Genomic DNA, 20,479 nt, shown 5'->3' on the forward strand with positions numbered 1-20,479 from the left:
TATATACATATTTATATGTAGAAATATCAGAATATTTTTGACAATAATAAACGAAATATCTAACAATAATTAACGACAAATATTTATAATATAAATCATGTATCGTTCAGTAATCAATTATTAACAAATTAATTTTTCTCGCCGCGGCGACCAACAACTACCGTGGGAGGTTATCACGTGAAAAATATATGCCATAAAAGATATCCAAAGTACTTACTCAAAATTAATAGACTTCCGATGATCAAATAATATCACGATTGAATGCTGATATTAACAGCAACTTTTTTTTTTTCTTTATTTACTCAAAAGAATTTAAGTACTAGACCCAATTTCACAATGCTACTCAGGACAGCGTCCGTACACAATCACTCGCCGTATCTTTCTGATTTAATTACCCTATCCGCCACCTGTTGGTCGTCGCCCACGTGCCGCACCCATCGCCCTTATTTAATATTATTACTATCTTTACTAGCCCTGGGCCTAGTTTTAAATTAAAAATATAAATTATAAAGATAGTTTCTGGACACCTGAATGATACATGAATAATTATTTAGATATATGAACTATTCATTCATACTATCTACATATTTTTATTCTATCCAATAACTGAAATGATAATTATTTAAAATTATAAAATTGACGTCGGGAATATAGCCAAGGTATTGATTTACCTTTACCCGGCGGTCAATATTTCCCCAAACCACAACTGACATCCTTAGTCGGATGACAAGTTTAAATGAAATAATATGTTAAACAAATGTTGGGGCATAATGTTACACTGGATTATGCATCCCAACTGTTTCAAAATCATAAACAAATACTTAAAAATAACAAAAATCAGTGGTTTGTATTTTTAAATTATAAATTAAAATTATTTTGCACACGTGCTCTCTCACACGCGACGCGCATGCGCCAGCACTGTGCACGGACTGCCGTCTCCATCGGCGAAATGGCGGAATGCCTGCGTAACGACTCAAATTTAAACGTAAAATTAAAATATTTTACCTACAACTAACTAAAAATTTAATAATTTGAATCGTAACGTGACTGAATTCGAAGCAGATGTTTTCCGCCGAACAATAGAATAAAAATTACTCACTCGGCTGGCCTGCTAAATAGCTTGTAGAACATGGAATATTAGGAATATCATCACCACATTTTAACAGTATATTTTTTAAATACTATAATTTCAAAATATGAAAAAAAAAAAAAAAAAAAAAAAAATCGAAATTTCTAGACCAACGGGTCCCTTAAGTCGATATTGATTGATGACAATCTTATTTTGGTATCATTCGATGTTGTGTCTCTTTTTACTAATGTTCATAAAAATTTCATTCATAGAATTATTAATGAACCATGGGGTAGAATGAAAGAGGTGATTGAAATCCATAAGGAACCAATATCGGAAATAAATAAATAAAATATGTTGCGCTTATGAATAAAATATATGTGCGACGCGAAGGAAGTGGTATGGGTGAGCGAACAAGCCCATCAAAAGCTTGAATTGCTGTTGATTATGTGATATCTCAATCACTGGATAAATAAGACGTTGAGATTCAATTATAACGAAGTATGTGAATGATTGTTTTCGTATCTTACTGAAAAATCAAGTGAATAATGTACTGGGTGGTAAACGACTGCTTACCGTATTTAAAAATTATGATTTGGAGGATTACAGATGGTATATTGGATGCATCTTGGTACCAGAAGCCATACAGCTCTAGAAGGATTTTAAATTTTGAATCATGCCACTTTCTCTTATCAATACTAAAGATTGCACAAGGGTTCTTTAATAGAGCAATAAGGCTGAGCCGCGAAAGTAAACGGGATCTCAGTATTAATAAGGGAGTAGAATTATTAAAAAATAATGATTATCCATTATAAACTATTAACAAGTGTTTGAAGGTGACTAAAAATAGGATCAACAGTAATATGTATAGCAACAAAGGACATAATGGCCTAATTTACTGTAGATTTCCGAATGTAACAGTTTATCACCAAGAACTTGTATGCTATTTAGACAAACCAACTATAAATTAGCATATTATAACTTGTCAAAAGTTGAACCATTATACAGTATAATTAAGGTTCAAGATAAAATTGACGAAAAATCAGATTTAGTTTACAGGATTCTGTGATCATGCGATATATCATATGTTGGACAAAACAAAAATTGAAAGTAAGGATTAGTAGACATCAGTGGGATTGTAAGCCTGATAACTATATCAAGAAGAACAAAACAGCGTGATCTTTACATCACTTTGATGAAGGACATAATTTTCAGTTTGACAAGGTAGAGGTACTGGATTTCGAAAGTAACGGGCTTAATAGGAATATTAGTCAGATGATTTTTAACAACGATTTAAAATCTAATCATCATTAATCGTCTTTAATACTCATAATCGTCATAGTTTTTCACATTTAATCATCTCTAATCTTAAAAAAATTATTTATCATTTTACGATTAAAAACGATTCAAGACGATTAAAACTTTCAATCGTCATAAATCGTTATTATATTATTTAAGGATTAAAAAGCATGCAATAAAAACCAAAATTTAATAAAACATTGAAGACGATCGGGCTAGTCGAACAGCCTTGCTTTATTCCTCTCGAGAGAATAGGATCAGGGAAGTCTTCGCTGGTACGAATCCTCGTCATGCACCCAGTGTAAAAACTCTGTCCTCGAGTCTCATGTATCAGGTCTTCATACACTACAGGTGTCCCAATTCCCCCAATAGCATCGTTTATCACCTCATGTGGGATGGATCCAAAAGCGTTGGAAACATCCAATTATGTAATGATAACATACTTACCCTCACGTGTTCCATCCGTCAAAACTTCTTGAATCGCATAACTGTGCTCTAGGCATCCTTCATACTTTAAAAAGCCTTCTGGTCAGAGGTAAGCCTAATTAATTAATGTAACGGGACTTAAGTCCACCTCCGCCGACCGGAGGCCGTTTCCTCACCCTTTTGGGCTTACACGCGCTGCGAAACATCCCCATCTTCCACCCAGACGATATTCTTAGTCAAAAATAATCAACTAAGGTGGACATTAATCGGAAGTATAATCAAAATTCCTCATTGCGCGTGGTATCTAATCACAGCCACCACGAGTCCTACCTTTCTCGGGCCAAACACTGCTCCCATCTCAGGAAATAGAGAGACTCTAGCCACAGTGGGCTTGGGAAAGCCCCCCGTGGTACCAGATTTCCAGCTCTGGTCAACATGGTTACGTAGGATAAGTGGAGGGACGCAACTTCTTTCCATACCCAATGCAAAGGGCTTCCTCTACTTGTTTCTTTCGGGTTCCCAACAAGCAATTATCCGCTTATTCATCCTCTGATAGATTTTCTACTTTCCCGAGCAGGTTACACTCTAATTATTCAAGCTAAATCACAGTAAGAAGGCGCTCGGGGACAGAGGTAAGCCTATTTCCGGTGACTGCAAACGTGACAGTCAAATGCTTATAGATTGTATTGTCTATCGCAAGAGGTCGCCATTTTGAGAGGTTTTGATCTCCTTTCTTGTAAACTGATATAGTGTTGGTGACTTTTGATAACACTGGTATGGCCCTGTCACATGCGAATATGTGAAATCACGGAAACAATGTGCCAGTAATATAATTATTTAATAATGTTTATAAAATAAGAGTCGAAGAAGAGCAAGAGAAACAGATATATCTAAATCAGGGTCAACCTTTTACTTTCTAATTCATTAATTATTCCCAAAATTTTATGGTTTTTCTATTGCTTTAGCCTTGTTACACCTCTAAGATTCACGGCTTAAGCTCGCGTGCCGCCTAGATAAGTGAAGGAGCTTTCAATTAGACAAGTAGCCTTGGCTGATGAGACCCACCTTTCACTTTTAATCGATTAATAGACCGCATTCAGGAAAGACCCTGAATTATAACCAATAAGGTTTGGTCAAACCCTACTATTTTTAATTAATTTGTTCAAACAATACCCTCTCTGGCTCAAAAATCGGATATATAAACCCTCTGGTTCAGATCATCCTCAGTCTAGTTCGAAGTCTAAGCTCTCGTGCTCACTCCAGCTCAAGCCGTAAAACAATACCTTGAATCTTTACAAACAATAGATAGGAGCTCGTATTCGCTTGGTGACTCTATTAGCTTTGTTTTTGGAGATCGAGGCCTTCAAATAAAATTCGCAATATCTGAAACAATAGATAGGAGCTCGTATCTGCTTGGCGACTCTATTAGCTTTGTTTTAGGAATTGCGAATTAAAGTGAAGTAACTATAAAGTATCTAAATTATAAAGACTATATAAAATTTATGTATCTTCGACTGACGCTACCGAAGATTAGGGGTAAGAAATACGCAGAATCACGTAAACAATTCATGTAAGAATCTTTGTATTATTTACATTAATCACATTTATAATTTCGTCACTTCCTCTGTATTTATTTCGAGCCCTCATTACTAACTTAGATAATATTGACTTAGGTCATAAGAACACGTTTTTTACGAGAAGTGTTCACCTCCCCCATTTTCTTTCAACTTTTAATACCGGACCAACTCGCCACTCCTTCGGTCAAAACGGGAATCGTCTACTCAGATACAACCGCTCGGTACCAGAGTAGTAAACTTACGCGATAAGTAAAGATAATCAACCTGGGCGTGTTTTCCAAGGTGATAACGCATTCGATCACGTGAGTGTATAGGATCACCAAGGATCCGAAATCCTTGATCGTTGTAAGCCAGACTCCTTTGCAAAGCCCACGGAAATAATCCATTGGGTTGATCCGAGAATTTCTCCTCGTGGCGTATCCTTAGGACGAAATAAGGTCAATCCTCTGGTAGTTATAAAATACCCCGTGGGCATACAACCCATTTTGGTTTCTCCCTCTAGTATCGCCATAAGACCTCACATACAAATATACACAAACATCCCCTTTTTAATTGTCACCTTCTTTCTCTTCGATCGTGACAGCCCCTACACGTCAGCACTCATTATATGTCGCTGAGGGTAGCACAGGGCCAGGACCTGTAATCTTCAGATCACTGTACTTTAGGCCGTTGTGGTCAGGTGCAGTGTCGTGCATCTTACCTAACCTCCAGCTGATCTCAATGGCCGTCAGGAGAGTAGTGAAGACTTCCATTTGCTCACCACTCTCGTCTAGGGGCCATACCTGCCTCGTTGGCAACTCAGCTTCAAGGGGAGAACCGTCCGAATACATATTTCGAAAGTACCGGTTGACATCATCCTTAGGCACTCGGCAAGAGGGTAATGGTCCTTCAAGCATTTCCTGCATGGCTTTTCGTCAATTCTTCCTGTACTTATTCTGGATATAGGTAGCAGACGAAATTCTGCCACTATTGCTCTGATCTTGTGGGTTACATCGTGTTCGAAAGCTTCTCCTCGATTGCGGGTCACCGTCCAACCTCCAGGTGTATCACGATCCGTTGGCCTGATTCTCAAGGTGCCCTGAAAGAACATCGATAGTTCGCTGTCCACCTCCTCCAGTTCATCCCAGGACTGAGTAGCATATGCCATCGCAATGAGTTCTTGACGTTAATTATCGCGTGAGATCACTCGCGTATGCCCACCCATATTCCTCTGGATCGGAGCTTGCCGGTCATTACGGTTCTGTGGGGGGGGGGGGGGCAGGGATTACGTCACGTAAAGTTTCTTGTGCTTCGCGCCGAGGGTTTGGCCAAGGGGTTTTTCGGAGTTACACGTAGAGCGCAAGGATCCGTACATATCACACTGAAGTATGCGGCCCGAGGTATCACACGGGGCACTCAAATGACCGCCCAGGCGTGGATCTAACCCATGATTTGCTTTTCCACTGCCGTTATCGCTAAGTGAGTTAAAGACGATTGGAGTATAAAAACAGGCTATTGCTGTTGTTAATATAAATACTATTACTGTGGTGGCTAATGTTGTTAATAATTTTGCACCCACCATTGCGACCGTCACGACCACGTATTAATCGCGTCCATTTATTCTGTCCAGCATTGCCATTGGTTCTATTCTTATTACAAGTACTATTGCTACTGCTGTTGACAACAGTGGGATCATTAGGATTACCATAGTTATCGGTGTTATCAAAAATATCAAGTGTGATGCGCCTATGGCATTAACACCTGATGCATGAGTTGTTGTTGACGGTAATATTATTTGTATTGCTATAATAATTGACGCCACCATTATTCCTGACAGCAGAACTATGTCTACTATTACTAATACTATACTTATTATTATTATTGCCACTATCACCATTGTTATCGCTGGCAAAATTTAGTGTCCGCCCTGTCGCCACCAGTCATAACATTATTGTTAGTGTTTGTTATAGGTATTGGGATATTGTTTGCTTTATTGGTTATAATTGTGCCACTATTGTTGTTCCGTGTTTGACCTGGGATGGTGCTATTAGATAAATCTTTTAACCTGGTGTTGGATGATGAGCAACTCATGGGGGATGAGTGGTGAGAACAGGGCTGGCAGTCCTAGGTGCGGGAGGTGTAGCCATCATAGAGAGTGTATGTATTATAATGTGGAAAAACATATGCTGACGTAGGTCCACATCACCCGCTGGTGTTGTTGGAAGCTCTGTGGACTGTTCCTGATATTGACTGTTCCCCTTGTCCTCGGTAATCATATTAGTATTTGCCGTAGCCACCGTCTGCACCAATACAGCTTCTGGAATTAGGTTCAGTCTGCTCGACGTTGATGGTGATGTTTGGCTGTTGAATATACAGGGCGAGGAGATAGAGCCCCGTATCGTTAAAGTTGTGACCGTGGCTGTGGTTATAGTCGTAATGTTCGTAGATGTGGGCATGGTCATGTGTACTTATGTATATTTGGACATGCCTGAACCTTTTATGATCATGCCTGATCATACGTGAGCGTATATGAATCATTGATTATTATGCATGATTCTACATGACTAATGCTAAATCGTACACAATTATGCATAATCATGAAAAGCCATACCTGATCATTAATGTGGTCGTTAAAAATTAAATTTTCTTAGGCACCCCACAAAGAGCTTCTTTTTAGTAAAAAATACGCGGGGAATTTGGTTTTTTCTTTTCAAGTAAAAAGAACACGTGCTGCAGGACGATCAAAGTTCATTTTTTGATACAATTGCGGTTTTTTTTTTCAATACCTCATGAAACATGCATATTAAAGAAAAAAATCATAGGAACTTTTTCGTAGGAAATCTAATTCTTGACAAAAAAAGTCATGTTCATTTTTGTTATAAAATGTGTATTTACGAAGACAACTGAAAAAAACTTTTTTAGATCTCATCAATTGAGCATTTAAAAAATTACGAATGTTAAAAATACTGTTTAATCTTAAATATAGACAACTTCGTAACATAATCACCAATAAACAATTGTCAAAACTCGGCACACGGTGGCGAATCGGGGAAAGCTCAGGCACTTGAAATTACGATAAAATAGTTGATCAGAATTAAATTAAATAATTAGTCGTATATGAAACAGCAAAATTAATTGATCGGTATCAGAAAAATAATCGGTTACAATGAAATATAATTTGCTGTTATTGGCTTGACTCGATATAAACAAAAAAATTGTTTGCAATAGTCGTAGTTGATCGAAACACAAAATCAGTTCGTACTAAAGAAAACAGTCGGTCGACGAAATAAGCTAAACTTATTTTACTTTTCACACACACGCATACAACGTGCGTATTAACGGAATACTTGACGAGTGACGTCAGAGTATACGGCAAGACTCTACTGCCACACGAATGAGACACAGAGATAATCCGTAATTCTCAGAATTGTTCGAGTAAAATAAAATAAAATATAATATTTTTTGTCGGTAACGCGTTGAAATTAGACTATCATACAATTTTTACACGTAATTATTCAATTAATTATTATCGAACAATGCATTTCACTTGTTCATTATTTAAAAATTCAGTCGTACACTTTGTTTAGTTTCACGCCAATGCTTCGGCTTGTTCACAGAAGACGGTTTATTGTTCATTCGAAATTTATTTGGTTTGGGTCACTTTAATTAATCGTTAATTAGAACTTGGATTATTCTCGAAAGGCGTAGATCGAATTGTTCAAAAATCGGAATCGAAATTGTTCCTTTGGTCGGAATCGAATTGTTCAAATACAAAAACACGGCCGTTTAGTACGAAGTCTATCCCAAGTCACTCGTTTCGATCCATGGGTTGGATCGATTGCTCGATCGAAGTCGAAATAGTGATCATTGATGTCACTGAAATTTGCTCACCGGGTTATTATTCATTATATTTGAATAATTTACAACTACGAATCGATGTCGAACTTTTCATCATGTTACGATACTTAGGAAAATGTTATTTTCAAAATTTGTAATCCTTAAAACGCTCAATTCATGAGATCTAACAAAAGTATTTTTAAAATATCGTCATAAATACGCATTTTATAAAAAAAATGAATATGAACTTTTTTGTCAAGAATTTAATTTTCTACAAAATTGTTTCTGTGATTTTTTCTTTTCATTTGCATATTTCATGAGATATTTCAAAAAAACCGCGATTGTCTCGAAAAATGAACTTTGATCGTTCTGCAGCACGTATTCTTTTTACTTAAAAAGAAAAAACCGAATTCCTCACGTATTTTTTCACTAAACAGAAGCTTTTTTTGGGGCGCCTGAGAAAATTTAATTTTCAACGACCACCCTACTGATCATGTATAACGGATTCCAAATAGATAAGTTGATCTAATCTCAGGTCGAAGAAATAACTTAAATTTCATTTTTTCGACTCAAATTTAGATTGACTAAGCCATTCAAGTTTGACTTTTTTGGTTTAAATGGATACTAATTGAAGCAAGTTAGCCTAATGCAGTGCTCCCTCTCTATAATTCTCCTCGCAATAATTCTACGTCCCCTCATTTTGAGGGGGAATGTGTTCCCCTACTCTTGCTACATTGCATACAAAATATATTTGTGTACGTTCAGAAAGACTGCTCGCGCATTTCTCTATTTAGTACTCTTAAAAAAAAGTGGGGTCCCTCTTTAAGAAAGAATTCTTAGAATTTTAGCCCCGAGTTGAGAATTATAGAGAGGGAGCACTGTAAACGCTACTTGAAAAATTTTATGAAATCCAATAGATTCTCATAAATTTACATAGAAATTTTATTAGAATGAAAAAGTCCTTAGAAAAAGTTTTATAGATAAGTATAGGCCTTATACATGTAGTTAGAAAAGTCTATTGATTTTTTCAAACAATAAAGTCAAAATTAAATGTGTTCTTCATTCATTTTTGACTTGCTTGTGGATATCTAAACTTACTTAGTATCCATATGAGCCAAATTAGTTTTATTCTTATTTAACTGTCTAAAACTAACTAAGTCAAACGAATCAAATTAAAGTTTATTGAAAAATTCTAGTTATTATTTTGACCCAGGTCTTAATTAAAATTTCTTTTTTTAATCATTCAAACAAAATCCCTGATTGGAAATTCTGATTAAACTTATTGAATCGAATTAAAATTTGATAAAGTTTTATTTTGATTCAATCGGAGTTTTTATTCAGGGATAATCAAATAGTTTTAATAAAAATTTTAACTTATTTGAATAATTAAACATTTATTTTTACTTTGACGATAGTAGTTGCAATTATTGTTCTTTTAAATCGATGATTAAAATGAATTGACTTTTTTTTCTAATAACAAGTAAGATTAACTTAATTGTTGATTTTGATTATAATACATGATTAGAATTTTTTTTTATTAATTATTTAGAAGAAAGATAATACCCAAATGAAGATTAAATTTGAAGAATATTCTATTTTTCACAACTTCAAGGTTTCGAGAGATGTTAAGAATCGTCGTAAAAATTTAACGAGATAGATTAGCCTAGTGGACAGCGGATCTGCTGCACACCATGACGGTCGCGGGTTCGAGACCCACTACAGAAAAAGCTTTAAAAGTACTCTTTTGGCAGTGAACATTAATTATGCAGCAATATCGTCAAAATTAGTAAATAGTCATGCTTCGTTACTTATGGTCTTCAGATATCATCATCAAAATCATCTCAGTTCACATCGAAATCCAAGTTATTTTCAGTTTCAATGGCCACCTGCACACTAGTTGATGGTCTTGATTGAGTACCTATGATAGCTTTCTATATTACACCATTATAAACCATCTATCTATTTTGTGCAGCAAATTTTTAATGTAACCTTGTGATGTTATATCAGAACGCCAACTATTTTACCATCTGCATAATTGCACCATAATCGGACGAAAGCGTCGCTGACGTTCTTCGGAAGCAATGACCCGACATCGATTTAGATTAGGCAAATTGAGATAAGAAGCAATCTTTTCTGGCACTGCTTCTATTGTGTGTCTTCCAATATGCTGACGAGTTCATTCACCTTCATGATGCCTCAAGAAAACACTGTCAGTAGTTAAGTACATTGGTCTCAATAAAATACATTTCTTGACTGTGCCATAAGAAAGGTTTACAATGATAAATTGCCCATGGTAGTCATGTTTTTTTTATCATTGATTGACACGAAGTATTTGCCGTTTAAGTCTTCTACATCTTGAATAGTCATAATTTGTAATAATTCTAATAAATATAACTAAACGGTGACAATAGAAAAAAATATTATTATTATTATGATGCTTTGAATGCGGCATTGTAGACTCACATCGGTTCATCCGTTCAAAAGTTTTTGAATATTCACATACACACGTACGTACGTATGCACACACACACGCCCCCCCCCCTCCACACACACACACACACCCACCCTAAGACATCATCTTCTAAATAGTCCGAATAACTTCCTTGGACTTCAAAGATTTGAAATTTATCAAACTTTCAGTGTTCAAAAATCAGACCAAAACTAATGACTTCTCTTTTAACTTCCGACTATGAAAATCGACGAAAATTTTTGAAAAAATTCGGGAAGTTATTGTTTTCACCCCGAATATCAAAAATCGAATAATCATAAGATGCTAACTATTTGAGGTCCTAGGAAGCTATTCGGACTATTTTCAGAGCGATCTCCACATGCACGCGCGCGTGTGTGAACTCATTACAACTTTTTGAGTAACTAGACATAACGTGCTCGCTTCGCTCGCCTTCATTCTTTCAAAAATCCCGCCACTATCTCAGTCGACCAATCGATAACCGAATAAAATAGTCACAGAAGTGACGTAAATCGATACGACATCTAATTAACCGATTTAAATGCTTCTTTCCGCAATAGAAAGACTTTGTTAGTCATCAACTTTCTTGCAAATTTCAGATCATTTGATCGAATAGTCTAAAATAATTGAGAAATACGAAAAAATAAATTTGTTTAAATTTATTCAAAATATCTCAAAAACAACTGAATTAATCGATCTAAAAATCGAATAAGCTCTAGAACTCAATAAAACATGTAAATTCTTGCAAAAACCATGTCAGTTGGTTAATCTTTTGGGATAGTCTTCATAGCTGTTTTTATCAGGGCATGATCTCATGTATATATCTATCAATGATAATGTACTAGTTTATTGACAAAAGACAATTGCTTTCATGCTTTTGAAGAATATTTACCTGGATGCTGCTGAAATTCCAGATCAACTTACGATACGATTTTAATTGATGATTAGCAACCTAATATTGATATTAGGTTTAGTGCATTTAATAGTATAATGAATCATTCATTAGATGGTGTCGCGCTGACTAAAATTTTTTGTAAAAATCTTTCTCCAGTACCATAGTTATCTGCTAAGCTATGTTCAATAAAGAAGGAGAGAAGTTTGTTGTAGTGCTGCTAAGCGTTATGGGTCGGATACTCTACTTGCAAGATATGTTGATTTTCATCGAGAATTCAAACGAGGAATTTTAGTATCTAACAATAAATATCTATAGGCTGAAACGTAAAAAATTAATCCTTTAATGCTAGATAATATAAATTAACAAATAATATACTCAAATAAATTCGGGAATACAAAACAAAATCAGACTACGTTACACTTCGCTCATCGATCACCTCCCTCATCTCTTCAGATCCCGACGGGAGCCAGCCGATTTTTATTCCCTCGGTATCGGCAACTGGTCTAACCGTAATCATAAACTGGAAACATAAAATTTATATTCTTTGGAGATGAGCAAAATGAACGGTGATAGTGGCACGTCTTGGTGTACTCGGTATGCTAGGTTAGTGAGAGAGGGTCAAAATAAGTCCAGGTTGAAAGAAGCGTCGTAAATTAAACCATATACTGAAGTAAAAGCAAGAATTGATAACTAAACATAAATTAAACAATCGGACATGACTCAGAGGACTGAGTAGTTCGCGGTATAGTATCTCTTAGACACTCAATAAAAGGATAAACACACGGAAAGAAAATTCTATCAAAATTTACGATTTTAATATCGTAATCGTGGACTAGACTTTTATTAGCGTCAATTTTAAAATATCTTATTTCAAAATTTACTATGTTGGTTATATTTTTCACTATTTAACATCGTAATTTTAACAAAAACTTTAAGTATTGAAAATTACTTCAAAAATTACAATTCAACATTGTAAAAAAAAAAGAAATAATAATTACACTTCAAAAACTATATTTATTCCTATATTTATCTTTCTATGTACTTTTGAATAAAATAAATAATACAGTGCTGCCTCTGTTATAATACGATGTAATCTATAAAAATTACGATATTGTATCGTAATTTTTAAATATTAACTGCGTCTTCCGCAAGAGGCGCTCTCATGACTTATGAATGTTTATTCAAATCGTTTATATGGACCTTAAAAGCTATCTAAAGTGTAGGTTCTTTGGTGGCCAAGTGGTCCAAGGCGTCGGACACTTCGCACTCGAAAGGGTTCAAATCCAACGTCCAAACGATTATTATTTTATTCTTTTATTTTAAATTTCTCTTCAAATTTTACGATATCCATATCGTAATTTATATTAAAGAGCTTAAGACTTCGTATTATTTGTCTCAAGAACTATTTTTTAAATGAAATTTCCAACGCTACATCGTAAAAATTACGATGCTAAAAGTCTAGTCTACCACTACAATAATCAATAGGACTAATTACGATATTATTATCGTAAATTTAATTAGAATTTTTTTCCCGTGTACCTGACTATTTTTGAAGCGATTCTAATCAGATGACACACGTGACTTATTAATAAACGACTACAGGAATAGTAACATAAATTGTGATAACAATACCAATAAGTAGTAATAAATTATTAAATAAAAGCTGGGAACTCCTGGAGTAAGCTCCAGATTCGGTAAATTAACAGTATGCTGGCTTCCTGAGCGCAGCAACTAGATCCTTAGGATCTGTCTCGATAGTCACCTATTCCACCTTGAACCAACAATATTTATTTATGAATTTTTTTGATTTATTATCACAACAAGCAGCTATCCCATGATCTTATAAATAAATAAATAAATAAATGAATAGTTGATTACAAATCGTAATAAATTTCTCTTAAATTTATATGAAGTCAGAAAAACGCTAAATTATTAGTTTACAATAAAAAAATTTACGACTCAATCTCCATTGTGAAGTCTACGCTATCTTCTCGTGCTTTATTGTACACTATGCTTTTACAAAGTATTTCTGATTATAAGCGTGTATTTAATTTGCTAACTTTCATTAAATTATCCTTAACAATTAGCTCGTACAATTTAAGCAACTATTTATTGAAAATATTTGCTGTTCACGGTCAGTTAATTGTATTAAGCTGTCGCGTGTTCGCGGTTTCATTCGCCAACATCACGTGCTGCATTTTTCTTGCGTGCTTAATTATTCAGACGCATTCGCTACTTGATAATATTTTGTATAGTTTCTTGCATTTACTATTCAATAAAGTTTATCATTCTGTAAGTGTAAATAAAAATGACAATAATTTATTTTCGAATTTTTATGCATTAATTTCTAACTATTAAACAAAGCACACTAACTTACCATTTTGGTCGTTCGAGCCCGATTCTGGTCCGGCTTTAATAATTAAAAATTATAAAAAATTAAATTCGTTAAAAAATTAAGAAAAACAAGGTGTTGTGTCAGTTTTGTGTTCAGTTACAAAGCTGTCAATGTTTCAAGGTGCGTATGATGAATAGGATTAATTTAAGGACCTGTTCATATCACTTGTAATCATCAGAGATTCACCAACTGGGTCACAAAAAATGCACTATCTTAAAATCCAGGTAAGAGGTAAGGCAGCTGCACTAATCACTACGCTTTTGGATCGAAAACCGCTGACTACTCGATCCGCTTCTGAACCAGATGCTCTATTGCTTGTTACTAAACATTCGTTGAATGTCATCGCTGTCATAAGGCCTGATTGCTAGGCTAGCTCTTTTCCTGGCCTAAGGTTACTTTTCATCAACTTAAATTAATTTGTTTGTGAGCTGGGAGGGGGGGGGGGGCGGCTCACCTCGTTCCACTGAAATCTACGCTTCTAAATTACAAATGGAAGGGACCTGGTGGTTTATTAAGTGAAAGATTTTGTTTTACATTATCAAAAGGAAAATATTATATTTATTTAACTAAATACCCATTTTACAATATGAAAGTTTCCCCAAAAGAATTAATTAGAATTAAATTTATCGCAATTAAGTAATAAATAAATTTTACGCGAGAGGAGACCCAATATAATTTTGATTGGGAAAAACGGAATCCTACTTGTGGTGTAACTTACTGGGTACTCCATCCTTATAGGTATGGGTGGAAAATGACTCTCAGCAGACGTGGCAGCAACGATGTAGGCCTAATCTTCGGTGGTAGAAAACAGCAATGATGCGGTAACACTCACAAGTTTATCGACACAATTCAAATTAATTTTAACTTTATTCTAAATGGCCATGTGTAGAAATTTAACTCAAGATTTGTTTATGTGGTCTATTCAAGCGTTCTTCAAATAAATATTTTAAAATAATCACTGTGGTTATTTATACCGGACGACCAAACTCAAGGATATGCAATAAATAAAATAGAACTGATCACTGGACGAAATGACTAGATATGGGTAGACTCATCATTAGGCCGGCTCATGTAAATTGTATCGAACTCTAATTGTAGAGTAAGGACCTCGCCAATCATCATCAATCCACTACCCTACTGGTCCACTTAGGGTGGTAAGCCAGGGCCTAAGTCTCCAAGTAACTGCTCGCTAGCCCTTTTATAGAAAAATTCTGAGGGCGTGGAACTATCTGACTGTCGTCTCAATTCAAGTAAAATTCGATCTAGAGGGCCTCTGACATGGCCCCGACTGACTAAAGTGTGTCAATTAAGATATAATTATCACAATAGATAGCTGTGAGATCAGTTGGATTTTCGCGCTCGATTTTCAAGTCGAAAATCAGAAACGCACTGTTACATTGAACTCGGCATACTAATCGGTGAGTTTGATCCTTGTTATATGAGAATTACGGTGCGGTGTCTCCCTTTCGAGCTCAGACTTGATTGGATGGCTTCACTTGGGCTGTTGAATGACTTCCCAACATGTAAACAGCTGTACGACATGCTTAATGCTAAAGCACGAGCATGGGAAAATTCTGAGATTGGTGCGAAGGAGCTCATCTCTCAATCTAAGACGGTAACTGTGAAATCTCTATCTGAGCCAGCCGCAAAGTCACTCACTACAAACAGACAGGCAAGTTACAATACTAAGCCTGCTAGCTTGTCTAGTCATTAAAGCTACGTTACTGTCACATCTAAGTAGAAGACTAGTAAGCTAGGGTTGTAACCAATTCGCCAAGCTAAGCACTTTATTTTGTTCTGTCCGAGCTATCAGAAGTATCACCACAGGAATCGGTGGAGGATTGTCTATTACTACCAGCTCTGTTTCAACTGCTCGGAACGCTACCGCTTAGTTGATTACCGGACTAAGCAGAAGTGCAGAGATTGTGATTAGCCCCACCACACGTCCACCTACTTAGATGACGAGCCTGCGGCTAAGTCGATACTGGAATCTCCTGTATTCTCCCCAGGTAACAATAGTTCGAATTTTGGTAACTATTTGTTTGGAATTCGCTAACTTAGTCCGCTTTTAGCTTACTCGCTATCAGTCAAAATATTACTCGCTGCTGCTATAATAAGATTGCATTCGCTAAAAGGAGCTTCACTATCTGCACAAGTGATCATCGATCAATGATCTGAGCTATCATTTGTGACGCATTTGCTAACCAAAAAGCTGGATCTATAACTTAATAAAGCAGCTGTACCATTACGTGGAATCGGTAAAGTATCAGTAGGGCATTCGCTTGGGTCAAGCAAGGTGACGTTGCGTTCGCTACACAGTGACATTCAATATATCGTTTGCTTGCCGCTCAAATCTTCTCTAAGTCTATTGAGTGATCCACTGCGAGCAGCTCAATATTCACTACTATGTCTACACAAAGGATTGGATAATGATCCAGTTCACAAGGAGCAATACTTCAACTTTCTTAAAGAATACGAAAACTTGGGTCACATGAAACACATCAAACTCAAAGATTTAACATCAAACAGCTACTTCCTTCCTCTCTACGGACTGTTGAAAAAGCAGAGAACCACCACCAAGCTCAGAGTAATGTTTAATGGATCTTGAAAGACAACTTCAGGTGTACTACTCAACGAGATACATCATGTTGGAGTCAAGATACAAGTTGACAGCAGTGATGTACTGATTAGAATTCGTTGTCACCGCTACTTTTTCTCTACACGCGCAATTAAAATGTTCCGTCAAAGTGCAGTTGACAAGGAATATCACCATTTACAGCGTTTACTCTAGTTTGATGAAGAAGACATACCAACAGTATTCACACTTGTTATTAATATTTATGGAATAACATCAGCTCAATATCTCGCTGGCAAAGCACTTTTACAACTAGCTATTAACAAAAGAGAGAAATTTCCTGAAGCTGTCTCATACGAAAAAAATATATATCCGGATATATATTTTTTTCGTATGGGTGTTGCACCACTGAAACACGCTACGTTGACGATCTATGGAGGCGCAGATGAACTTGCTGAGGCAACCGAATTTGTTCTCGACACAAAAAATATCTGTTACTGGATGTTTCCCGCTCGTTAAGTGGGCAAGTAATTCACGTGAGTCACTCAATCAAGCCGCTCTAATGGAATAACAGGAAGACTCACCAAGCGAACTTGGGGATACTAGGATAAAAATGCTCGGGTCAACCTAGAATTTAACACAGGATAAATTCCAGTTTAGCTATTCACTGCCAGAAATTACTCCAACTACCAAATGCTCCATACTATCAGAGATAGCTCGCTTGTTTGAACAACATGGGTTTTTAGAATCCATCATCGTGAGAGCCAAGATTTTCATGCGAAAACTCTGGCTTCAGAATTTCGTCTGGGATGCTACGCTATTACCGTTGCTTCTTTACGAATGGACTTTGTTTCGAGATGAGCTCCAACAGATCACGAAGATTCAGATTTCTCGCTGGAATCATGTAAAACAAGAAGTGTCCATGGGATTACATGGATTCTCTGACGTTTCTCAACTTACCATGATTATTGTCATCTAATTGAAAGTTATTGACGCTACTGGAAGCTCCAAAATTTCACCGGTGTGTGCCTAAAGTTGCACCACTAAAACCAATGACAATCCCAAGGATGGAGCTCAATGCCGCTGTACTACTTGTTCAATTGATGCTTCGTCAAGAAAGTCTTGAAACAAATATATACCAATTTTTTTGTGGACAGACTCCTCTGTATCCTTAGCCTGGATATAAAGCAACCTAGCTCGATGAAAGTGTACGTTCGCAATAGAGTTATCATGATTCAAGAGTCGCTTCCAGGTTTCAACTGGAATTTCGTTCTAGGGAAACTTAATCCGGATTACTATGCTTGAAGAGGAGTATCAGCAGCCAAATCAGATTTGCGTTCGCTCTGGTGGACGAGATTGGAGTGGCTCAGTCAATCAAAAGAACACTGCCCATCTTTTGACATCGCAAGATAAACACCCCAATCTTCAGTTGATCTAGAACTCGCATAGACTCTGCCGATTAAGTATCCACAAACTCAGTACTATTTCCGGGAAATTGAACTATGAAAAGATGGTTATTCTCTGTAACGAAATTATCGTCTCGCTAAATTGATTCCCTCTCTCAACTACCATGAAGTACTTAGAGTCGAAGGTCACTTAAAGAATTAGCTACAGGATGATTAACAAAAGACTTCAGCCATTTTGACCCGTTAATATAGATTGACATTACTTTTAATTGATCACTCCCATAAGAAAATATTTCCTGGGGGAACTCAATTGACTCTGAACTGATCTGAAGAGATCGGCTGCCCAAATTCAAAACACAGTAAGGGACAAATTTTTCAAAATTCATTTTTTAGCATTTTTAGTCCAAGTGGAGTCTTGTGGATATGATTCAATACATATTTAAAAAATTTTATTCTCGTCGGTTACTGTACTTTAAAATTGGGCAGCCGAGATGTTTCTGGATAAAAGATGGGCGAATTCCAATCAGATCATTTATTGTTCGTGCATAACAATTAATGAGACAATTACCAACCGCTCGTGTAAGACCAGCCAAGGCTTTCTTACTCACCGGAATCGACGATGCTGGCCCAGTAACACTGAAGACATTCTGAGGTCAAGGTGTGAAAACCTACAATGGTTGAATCGGTATATTTGTTTGTCTGTGGTGCGAATCTCGTAGGAGCAGACGCCATGATTGAGAAAGAATTCGTAGCAGGATCGAAACAGCTACGTGAACTTCGGTATCTACTCGCTACAGATAGCGCAAACTGAAAAATTAACCCACCTAGTACTCCTCACTTTGGTAGCAAGTAGAAAGCAACCGTTCAGTCAGTAAAGTATTATTTCATACATACAATTGAACCTTCACTATAAGAAAATAATACCACTATATTATCAAGATGGCAACAACGTCAACAGATGCTCTAACTATTCTGGAGTAGATGGTCAACCGAGTATCTCCAAGACTACTAATCGATATCTAAAGTGCAACATCATCCAGCCAACAACATTAAAGTGGGCTCACTAGTCTTGCTGACTGATGAGTGGTCCCCACCACCAAAATTGGCACTCGCTAAGTACATGGTCTGCATCTAGGTAGAGATGATCTGACTCTCGTACCGACATTAAAGACCGCTACCACGGAACTTATCAGACCTATCGCTGAGCCATGTGTACCTCCGGTTCATTTGCACGATGATGATCCTGTCGAGCCCGTCACCAGCGTTAGGGAATGGACAATCGATAGCAAGCTCGCAATAAAAGGACTTGGTGTATTTTCGTTATGCCCGGTAGCAGCTGAACCACTCAATGACTTCAAGGTCAGAATAGTATCGGGTCACTCGCAATTTAGAACTAATAAGATAAATCGGCGGCTACATATGAGTTGGCGTGATTTTAAGCCAATGGCCGAATTTGCTCCAGAAGTCACGCTATACACGTCACTATCACGCGGCAACTGAGGGATAAGATGCCACCATTATACTCAATTTTCATTGTGAAGTCTACGTTATCACCTTGTGCTTTAATTTATGCTATGCTTTTACAAAATATTTCTGATTATAAACGTGTACTAAATTCGCTAACTATCATTCAATTATCTTCAATAATTAACTCGTATAATTTAGACAGTTATTTATTGAGAATATTTATTATTCACAATCAATTAAATGTATTAAATTGTCGCGTGTTCGTGGTAGCATTTGCTGAAGCCACGCGTTGTATTTTTCTTACGTTAATATCAATTACGGTAGTTTCGAAAACTTGGTGGAAAATAATGTATTGAAAATATAATGGTTTACAAAAAAAAGTCCTGTGAAATTTGGTGATAAAATTAATATTTCCTTTGGAAATGTTAAATAATGCTGAAATTTACCATGAATTTAAATTTGACGTTGAATAACTTTTGAAAGAGTAAATAAATCGAAAAATTATCAGATACCTTTATTGAAGAACTTCTAATTTCCAACAAGAAATGTATTTACCTTTCCGGTGCAATCATTAGCTAATGAGTTATAAAATTTCAAATTAAAAGAAAATTTCCCGTGTTATTTACATGAGGAACAGACAATTGCAGTCAGGGAATACATGGTATCAATATTGAGGGCTCAAATTTCAACAGGTATCTTCTTTTATTTTACGGATACTTTTGAGTGTGCGTCCTCGAAAAAAAAAACAGTTGATTACTTTAAATCGGTGTAATATAAATGGGGCATTCCATACCAACTCATTCTACCGTCGGATTTTGCATCTTCAATTTCGCCGAAATTTGATTACCTATTTCTACCCCTTGAGTTTTATTGCGTTAGCCTAAATATAGATGGATGTCTCATAATGAAACTGATTTCTTGCTCAAATCAAAGTTATTCATGCCAAATATTCAAACATAAAAAAAAAAAAAAAAAAAAAAAGAACATAAAAATATTCAAAAATGTAAAACACAATTAGACTGCACATTTACATTGTTATTCATTGTTTATTACTATGATGTATGGATTTGTTTTCTAATTCCATTCA

The 20,479-nt window shown here is 36.1% G+C and overlaps 1 protein-coding gene across 1 annotated transcript in view; it reads left to right on the forward strand.

Annotated features, from left to right (window-relative positions):
* The window catches only part of LOC103574595 (doublesex- and mab-3-related transcription factor A2), a 185,536-nt gene that overhangs the window by 45,656 nt on the left and 119,401 nt on the right, over positions 1-20,479 (forward strand). The gene's annotated exons all lie outside the window — the stretch shown is intronic.

This window comes from Microplitis demolitor, chromosome 2 (genome assembly GCF_026212275.2).
Source record: "Microplitis demolitor isolate Queensland-Clemson2020A chromosome 2, iyMicDemo2.1a, whole genome shotgun sequence".
In the NCBI taxonomy this organism is placed as follows: domain Eukaryota; kingdom Metazoa; phylum Arthropoda; class Insecta; order Hymenoptera; family Braconidae; genus Microplitis; species Microplitis demolitor.